We start from the raw sequence: 9,288 nt of genomic DNA, 5'->3' as shown, positions 1-9,288 counted from the left end.
TATGAGAATTCGTCAAGAACTCGAACTTTAATATATTAGCTCCGATTGAGGTCACGACTGCGCCAAATATGGTCGTGTCAAAATTCATATATCCATAGGGACCAATTTGTGTGAAAATATATAAAGAATCTGCCTGGTGGTATTTTTAAGAAATTCCCGTGTACTAACCCCCTATGAGAATTCTCGTCAAAAACTCGAACTTCATTATATCTGCTCCGATTCAGTCCCGACTACCCCAAATATGGTCTTGAATAAATTCGTATATCCATAGGGACCCATTTATGTGAAAATATCAAAAGAATCTGTCCGGTGATATTTTCAAGAAATTCCCGTGTACTAACCCCTATGAAAATTCGTGAAAAACTCGAACTTCATTAAATCTGCTTCGATTCAATCCCGAGTGCCCCAAATATGATCCTGACCAAATTCATATATCCATAGGGACCTATTTGAGTGAAAATATCAAAAGAATCTGCCTAGTGATATTTTCAAGAAATTCTCGTGTACCAACCCCTATGAGAATTCGTCAAAAATTCGAACTTCAATAAATTAGCTCCAATTCTAGTCACGACTGCGCCAAATATGGCGTGTCGAAATTCATATATCCATAGGGACCTATTTGTGTAAAAATATCAAAAGAAACTGCCCGGTGATATTTACAAGAAATTCCCGTCCACTAACCCCTATGAGAATTCGTCAAGAACTCGAACTTTAATATATTAGCTCCGATTGAGGTCACGACTGCGCCAAATATGGTCGTGTCAAAATTCATATATCCATAGGGACCAATTTGTGTGAAAATATAAAAAGAATCTGCCCGGTAATATTTTTAAGAAATTCCCGTGCACCAACCCCCTATGAGAATTCTCGTCAAAAACTCGAACTTCATTATATCTGTTTCGATTCAGTCCCGACTACCCCAAATATGGTCTTGACTAAATTCATATATCCATAGGGACCCATTTATGTGAAAATATCAAAAGAATCTGCCCGGTGATATTTTCAAGAAATTCCCGTGTACTAAGCCCTACGAGAATTCGTGAAAAACTCGATCTTCATTATATCTGCTCCGATTCAATCCTGAGTGTCCCAAATATGATCCTGACCAAATTCATATATCCATAGGGACCTATTTGTGTGAAAATATCAAAAAAATCTGCCTAGTGATATTTTTAAGAAATTCTCGTGTACTAATCCCTATGAGAATTCGTCAAAAACTCGAACTTCAATATATTAGCTCAAATTCAGGTCACGACTGTGCCAAATATGGCGTGTCGAAATTCATATATCCACAGGGACCTACTTGTGTGAAAATATCAAAAGAATATTCCCAGTGATATTTTCAATAAATTCCCGTGTACTAACCCCATGAGAATTCGTCAAAAACTCGAACTTCAATATATTAGCTCCGATTCAGGTCACGACTGCGCCAAATATGGTCGTGTCAAAATTCATATATCCATAGGGACCAATTTGTGTGAAAATATATAAAGAATCTGCCTGGTGGTATTTTTAAGAAATTCCCGTGTACTAACCCCCTATGAGAATTCTCGTCAAAAACTCGAACTTCATTATATCTGCTCCGATTCAGTCCCGACTACCCCAAATATGGTCTTGACTAAATTCATATATCCATAGGGACACATTTATGTGAAAATATCAAAAGAATCTGTCCGGTGATATTTTCAAGAAATTCCCGTGATCTAACCCCTATGAGAATTCGTGAAAAACTCGAACTTCATTAAATCTGCTCCGATTCAATCCCGAGTGCCCCAAATCTGATCCTGACCAAATTTATATATCCATAGGGACCTATTTGAGTGAAAATATCAAAAGAATCTGCCTAGTGATATTTTCAAGAAATTCTCGTGTACCAACCCCTATGAGAATTCGTCAAAAATTCGAACTTCAATATATTAGCTCCAATTCTAGTCACGACTGCGCCAAATATGGCTTGTCGAAATTCATATATCCATAGGGACCTATTTGTGTGAAAATATCAAAAGAAACTGCCCGGTGATATTTACAAAAAATTCCCGTCCACTAACCCCTATGAGAATTCGTCAAGAACTCGAACTTTAATATATTAGCTCCGATTGAGGTCACGACTGCGCCAAATATGGTCGTGTCAAAATTCATATATCCATAGGGACCAATTTGTGTGAAAATATAAAAAGAATCTGCCCGGTAATATTTTTAAGAAATTCCCGTGCACCAACCCCCTATGAGAATTCTCGTCAAAAACTCGAACTTCATTATATCTGCTCCGATTCAGTCCCGACTACCCCAAATATGGTCTTGACTAAATTCATATATCCATAGGGACCCATTTATGTGAAAATATCAAAAGAATCTGCCCGGTGATATTTTCAAGAAATTCCCGTGTACCAAGCCCTACGAGAATTCGTGAAAAACTCGATCTTCATTATATCTGCTCCGATTCAATCCTGAGTGCCCCAAATATGATCCTGACCAAATTCATATATCCATAGGGACCTATTTGTGTGAAAATATCAAAAAAATCTGCCTAGTGATATTTTTAAGAAATTCTCGTGTACTAATCCCTATGAGAATTCGTCAAAATCTCGAACTTCAATATATCTGCTCCGATTGAGGTCACGACTGCGTCAAATATGGTCATGTCCAAATTCATATATCCATAGGGACCCATTTGTGTGAAAATATCAAAAGAATATTCCCAGTGATATTTTCAATAAATTCCCGTGTACTAACCCCATGAGAATTCGTCAAAAACTCGAACTTCAATATATTAGCTCCGATTTAGGTCACGACTGCGCCAAATATGGTCGTGTCAAAATTCATATATCCACAGGGACCAATTTGTGTGAAAATATATAAAGAATCTGCCTGGTGGTATTTTTAAGAAATTCCCGTGTACTAACCCCCTATGAGAATTCTCGTCAAAAACTCGAACTTCATTATATCTGCTCCGATTCAGTCCCGACTACCCCAAATATGGTCTTGACTAAATTCATATATCCATAGGGACCCATTTATGTGAAAATATCAAAAGAATCTGTCCGGTGATATTTTCAAGAAATTCCCGTGTACTAACCCCTATGAGAATTCGTGAAAAACTCGAACTTCATTAAATCTGCTCCGATTCAATCCCGAGTGCCCCAAATATGATCCTGACCAAATTCATATATCCATAGGGACCTATTTGAGTGAAAATATCAAAAGAATCTGCCTAGTGATATTTTCAAGAAATTCTCGTGTACCAACCCCTATGAGAATTCGTCAAAAATTCGAACTTCAATACATTAGCTCCAATTCTAGTCACGACTGCGCCAAATATGGTGTGTCGAAATTCATATATGCATAGGGACCTATTTGTGTGAAAATATCAAAAGAAACTGCCCGGTGATATTTACAAGAAATTCCCGTCCACTAACCCCTATGAGAATTCGTCAAGAACTCGAACTTTAATATATTAGCTCCGATTGAGGTCACGACTGCGCCAAATATGGTCGTGTCAAAATTCATATATTTATAGGGACCAATTTGTGTGAAAATATAAAAATAATCTGCCCGGTAATATTTTTAAGAAATTCCCGTGCACCAACCCCCTGTGAGAATTCTCGTCAAAAACTCGAACTTCATTATATCTGCTCCGATTCAGTCCCGACTACCCCAAATATGGTCTTGACTAAATTCATATATCCATAGGGACCCATTTATGTGAAAATATCAAAAGAATCTGCCCGGTGATATTTTCAAGAAATTCCCGTGTACTAAGCCCTACGAGAATTCGTGAAAAACTCGATCTTCATTATATCTGCTCCGATTCAATCCTGAGTGCCCCAAATATGATCCTGACCAAATTCATATATCCATAGGGACCTATTTGTGTGAAAATATCAAAAAAATCTGCCTAGTGATATTTTTAAGAAATTCTCGTGTACTAATCCCTATGAGAATTCGTCAAAATCTCGAACTTCAATATATCTGCTCCGATTGAGGTCACGACTGCGTCAAATATGGTCATGTCCAAATTCATATATCCATAGGGACCCATTTGTGTGAAAATATCAAAAGAATATTCCCAGTGATATTTTCAATAAATTCCCGTGTACTAACCCCATGAGAATTCGTCAAAAACTCGAACTTCAATATATTAGCTCCGATTCAGGTCACGACTGCGCCAAATATGGTCATGTGAAAATTCATATATCCATAGGGACCAATTTGTGTGAAAATATATAAAGAATCTGCCTGGTGGTATTTTTAAGAAATTCCCGTGTACTAACCCCCTATGAGAATTCTCGTCAAAAACTCGAACTTCATTATATCTGCTCCGATTCAGTCCCGACTACCCCAAATATGGTCTTGAATAAATTCGTATATCCATAGGGACCCATTTATGTGAAAATATCAAAAGAATCTGTCCGGTGATATTTTCAAGAAATTCCCGTGTACTAACCCCTATGAGAATTCGTGAAAAACTCGAACTTCATTAAATCTGCTCCGATTCAATCCCGAGTGCCCCAAATATGATCCTGACCAAATTCATATATCCATAGGGACCTATTTGAGTGAAAATATCAAAAGAATCTGCCTAGTGATATTTTCAAGAAATTCTCGTGTACCAACCCCTATGAGAATTCGTCAAAAATTCGAACTTCAATAAATTAACTCCAATTCTAGTCACGACTGCGCCAAATATGGCGTGTCGAAATTCATATATCCATAGGGACCTATTTGTGTAAAAATATCAAAAGAAACTGCCCGGTGATATTTACAAGAAATTCCCGTCCACTAACCCCTATGAGAATTCGTCAAGAACTCGAACTTTAATATATTAGCTCCGATTGAGGTCACGACTGCGCCAAATATGGTCGTGTCAAAATTCATATATCCATAGGGACCAATTTGTGTGAAAATATAAAAAGAATCTGCCCGGTAATATTTTTAAGAAATTCCCGTGCACCAACCCCCTATGAGAATTCTCGTCAAAAACTCGAACTTCATTATATCTGCTCCGATTCAGTCCCGACTACCCCAAATATGGTCTTGACTAAATTCATATATCCATAGGGACCCATTTATGTGAAAATATCAAAAGAATCTGCCCGGTGATATTTTCAAGAAATTCCCGTGTACTAAGCCCTACGAGAATTCGTGAAAAACTCGATCTTCATTATATCTGCTCCGATTCAATCCTGAGTGTCCCAAATATGATCCTGACCAAATTCATATATCCATAGGGACCTATTTGTGTGAAAATATCAAAAAAATCTGCCTAGTGATATTTTCAAGAAATTCTCGTGTACTAATCCCTATGAGAATTCGTCAAAAACTCGAACTTCAATATATTAGCTCCAATTCAGGTCACGACTGTGCCAAATATGGCGTGTCGAAATTCATATATCCATAGGGACCTACTTGTGTGAAAATATCAAAAGAATATTCCCAGTGATATTTTCAATAAATTCCCGTGTACTAACCCCATGAGAATTCGTCAAAAACTCGAACTTCAATATATTAGCTCCGATTCAGGTCACGACTGCGCCAAATATGGTCGTGTCAAAATTCATATATCCATAGGGACCAATTTGTGTGAAAATATATAAAGAATCTGCCTGGTGGTATTTTTAAGAAATTCCCGTGTACTAACCCCCTATGAGAATTCTCGTCAAAAACTCGAACTTCATTATATCTGCTCCGATTCAGTCCCGACTACCCCAAATATGGTCTTGACTAAATTCATATATCCATAGGGACCCATTTATGTGAAAATATCAAAAGAATCTGTCCGGTGATATTTTCAAGATATTCCCGTGATCTAACCCCTATGAGAATTCGTGAAAAACTCGAACTTCATTAAATCTGCTCCGATTCAATCCCGAGTGCCCCAAATCTGATCCTGACCAAATTTATATATCCATAGGGACCTATTTGAGTGAAAATATCAAAAGAATCTGCCTAGTGATATTTTCAAGAAATTCTCGTGTACCAACCCCTATGAGAATTCGTCAAAAATTCGAACTTCAATATATTAGCTCCAATTCTAGTCACGACTGCGCCAAATATGGCTTGTCGAAATTCATATATCCATAGGGACCTATTTGTGTGAAAATATCAAAAGAAACTGCCCGGTGATATTTACAAGAAATTCCCGTCCACTAACCCCTATGAGAATTCGTCAAGAACTCGAACTTTAATATATTAGCTCCGATTGAGGTCACGACTGCGCCAAATATGGTCGTGTCAAAATTCATATATCCATAGGGACCAATTTGTGTGAAAATATGAAAAGAATCTGCCCGGTAATATTTTTAAGAAATTCCCGTGCACCAACCCCCTATGAGAATTCTCGTCAAAAACTCGAACTTCATTATATCTGCTCCGATTCAGTCCCGACTACCCCAAATATGGTCTTGACTAAATTCATATATCCATAGGGACCTATTTGTGTGAAAATATCAAAAAAATCTGCCTAGTGATATTTTTAAGAAATTCTCGTGTACTAATCCCTATGAGAATTCGTCAAAATCTCGAACTTCAATATATCTGCTCCGATTGAGGTCACGACTGCGTCAAATATGGTCATGTCCAAATTCATATATCCATAGGGACCCATTTGTGTGAAAATATCAAAAGAATATTCCCAGTGATATTTTCAATAAATTCCCGTGTACTAACCCCATGAGAATTCGTCAAAAACTCGAATTTCAATATATTAGCTCCGATTCAGGTCACGACTGCGCCAAATATGGTCATGTGAAAATTCATATATCCATAGGGACCAATTTGTGTGAAAATATATAAAGAATCTGCCTGGTGGTATTTTTAAGAAATTCCCGTGTACTAACCCCCTATGAGAATTCTCGTCAAAAACTCGAACTTCATTATATCTGCTCCGATTCAGTCCCGACTACCCCAAATATGGTCTTGACTAAATTCATATATCCATAGGGACCCATTTATGTGAAAATATCAAAAGAATCTGTCCGGTGATATTTTCAAGAAATTCCCGTGTACTAACCCCTATGAGAATTCGTGAAAAACTCGAACTTCATTAAATCTGCTCCGATTCAATCCCGAGTGCCCCAAATATGATCCTGACCAAATTCATATATCCATAGGGACCTATTTGAGTGAAAATATCAAAAGAATCTGCCTAGTGATATTTTCAAGAAATTCTCGTGTACCAACCCCTATGAGAATTCGTCAAAAATTCGAACTTCAATAAATTAGCTCCAATTCTAGTCACGACTGCGCCAAATATGGCGTGTCGAAATTCATATATCCATAGGGACCTATTTGTGTAAAAATATCAAAAGAAACTGCCCGGTGATATTTACAAGAAATTCCCGTCCACTAACCCCTATGAGAATTCGTCAAGAACTCGAACTTTAATATATTAGCTCCGATTGAGGTCACGACTGCGCCAAATATGGTCGTGTCAAAATTCATATATCCATAGGGACCAATTTGTGTGAAAATATAAAAGAATCTGCCCGGTAATATTTTTAAGAAATTCCCGTGCACCAACCCCCTATGAGAATTCTCGTCAAAAACTCGAACTTCATTATATCTGCTCCGATTCAGTCCCGACTACCCCAAATATGGTCTTGACTAAATTCATATATCCATAGGGACCCATTTATGTGAAAATATCAAAAGAATCTGCCCGGTGATATTTTCAAGAAATTCCCGTGTACTAAGCCCTACGAGAATTCGTGAAAAACTCGATCTTCATTATATCTGCTCCGATTCAATCCTGAGTGTCCCAAATATGATCCTGACCAAATTCATATATCCATAGGGACCTATTTGTGTGAAAATATCAAAAAAATCTGCCTAGTGATATTTTTAAGAAATTCTCGTGTACTAATCCCTATGAGAATTCGTCAAAAACTCGAACTTCAATATATTAGCTCCAATTCAGGTCACGACTGTGCCAAATATGGCGTGTCGAAATTCATATATCCATAGGGACCTACTTGTGTGAAAATATCAAAAGAATATTCCCAGTGATATTTTCAATAAATTCCCGTGTACTAACCCCATGAGAATTCGTCAAAAACTCGAACTTCAATATATTAGCTCCGATTCAGGTCACGACTGCGCCAAATATGGTCGTGTCAAAATTCATATATCCATAGGGACCAATTTGTGTGAAAATATATAAAGAATCTGCCTGGTGGTATTTTTAAGAAATTCCCGTGTACTAACCCCCTATGAGAATTCTCGTCAAAAACTCGAACTTCATTATATCTGCTCCGATTCAGTCCCGACTACCCCAAATATGGTCTTGACTAAATTCATATATCCATAGGGACCCATTTATGTGAAAATATCAAAAGAATCTGTCCGGTGATATTTTCAAGAAATTCCCGTGATCTAACCCCTATGAGAATTCGTGAAAAACTCGAACTTCATTAAATCTGCTCCGATTCAATCCCGAGTGCCCCAAATCTGATCCTGACCAAATTTATATATCCATAGGGACCTATTTGAGTGAAAATATCAAAAGAATCTGCCTAGTGATATTTTCAAGAAATTCTCGTGTACCAACCCCTATGAGAATTCGTCAAAAATTCGAACTTCAATATATTAGCTCCAATTCTAGTCACGACTGCGCCAAATATGGCTTGTCGAAATTCTTATATCCATAGGGACCTATTTGTGTGAAAATATCAAAAGAAACTGCCCGGTGATATTTACAAGAAATTCCCGTCCACTAACCCCTATGAGAATTCGTCAAGAACTCGAACTTTAATATATTAGCTCCGATTGAGGTCACGACTGCGCCAAATATGGTCGTGTCAAAATTCATATATCCATAGGGACCAATTTGTGTGAAAATATGAAAAGAATCTGCCCGGTAATATTTTTAAGAAATTCCCGTGCACCAACCCCCTATGAGAATTCTCGTCAAAAACTCGAACTTCATTATATCTGCTCCGATTCAGTCCCGACTACCCCAAATATGGTCTTGACTAAATTCATATATCCATAGGGACCTATTTGTGTGAAAATATCAAAAAAATCTGCCTAGTGATATTTTTAAGAAATTCTCGTGTACTAATCCCTATGAGAATTCGTCAAAATCTCGAACTTCAATATATCTGCTCCGATTGAGGTCACGACTGCGTCAAATATGGTCATGTCCAAATTCATATATCCATAGGGACCCATTTGTGTGAAAATATCAAAAGAATATTCCCAGTGATATTTTCAATAAATTCCCGTGTACTAACCCCATGAGAATTCGTCAAAAACTCGAACTTCAATATATTAGCTCCGATTCAGGTCACG

Source organism: Daucus carota, chromosome 8 (assembly GCF_001625215.2).
Source record: "Daucus carota subsp. sativus chromosome 8, DH1 v3.0, whole genome shotgun sequence".
NCBI lineage: Eukaryota > Viridiplantae > Streptophyta > Magnoliopsida > Apiales > Apiaceae > Daucus > Daucus carota.
This window is presented reverse-complemented; position numbering follows the sequence as displayed.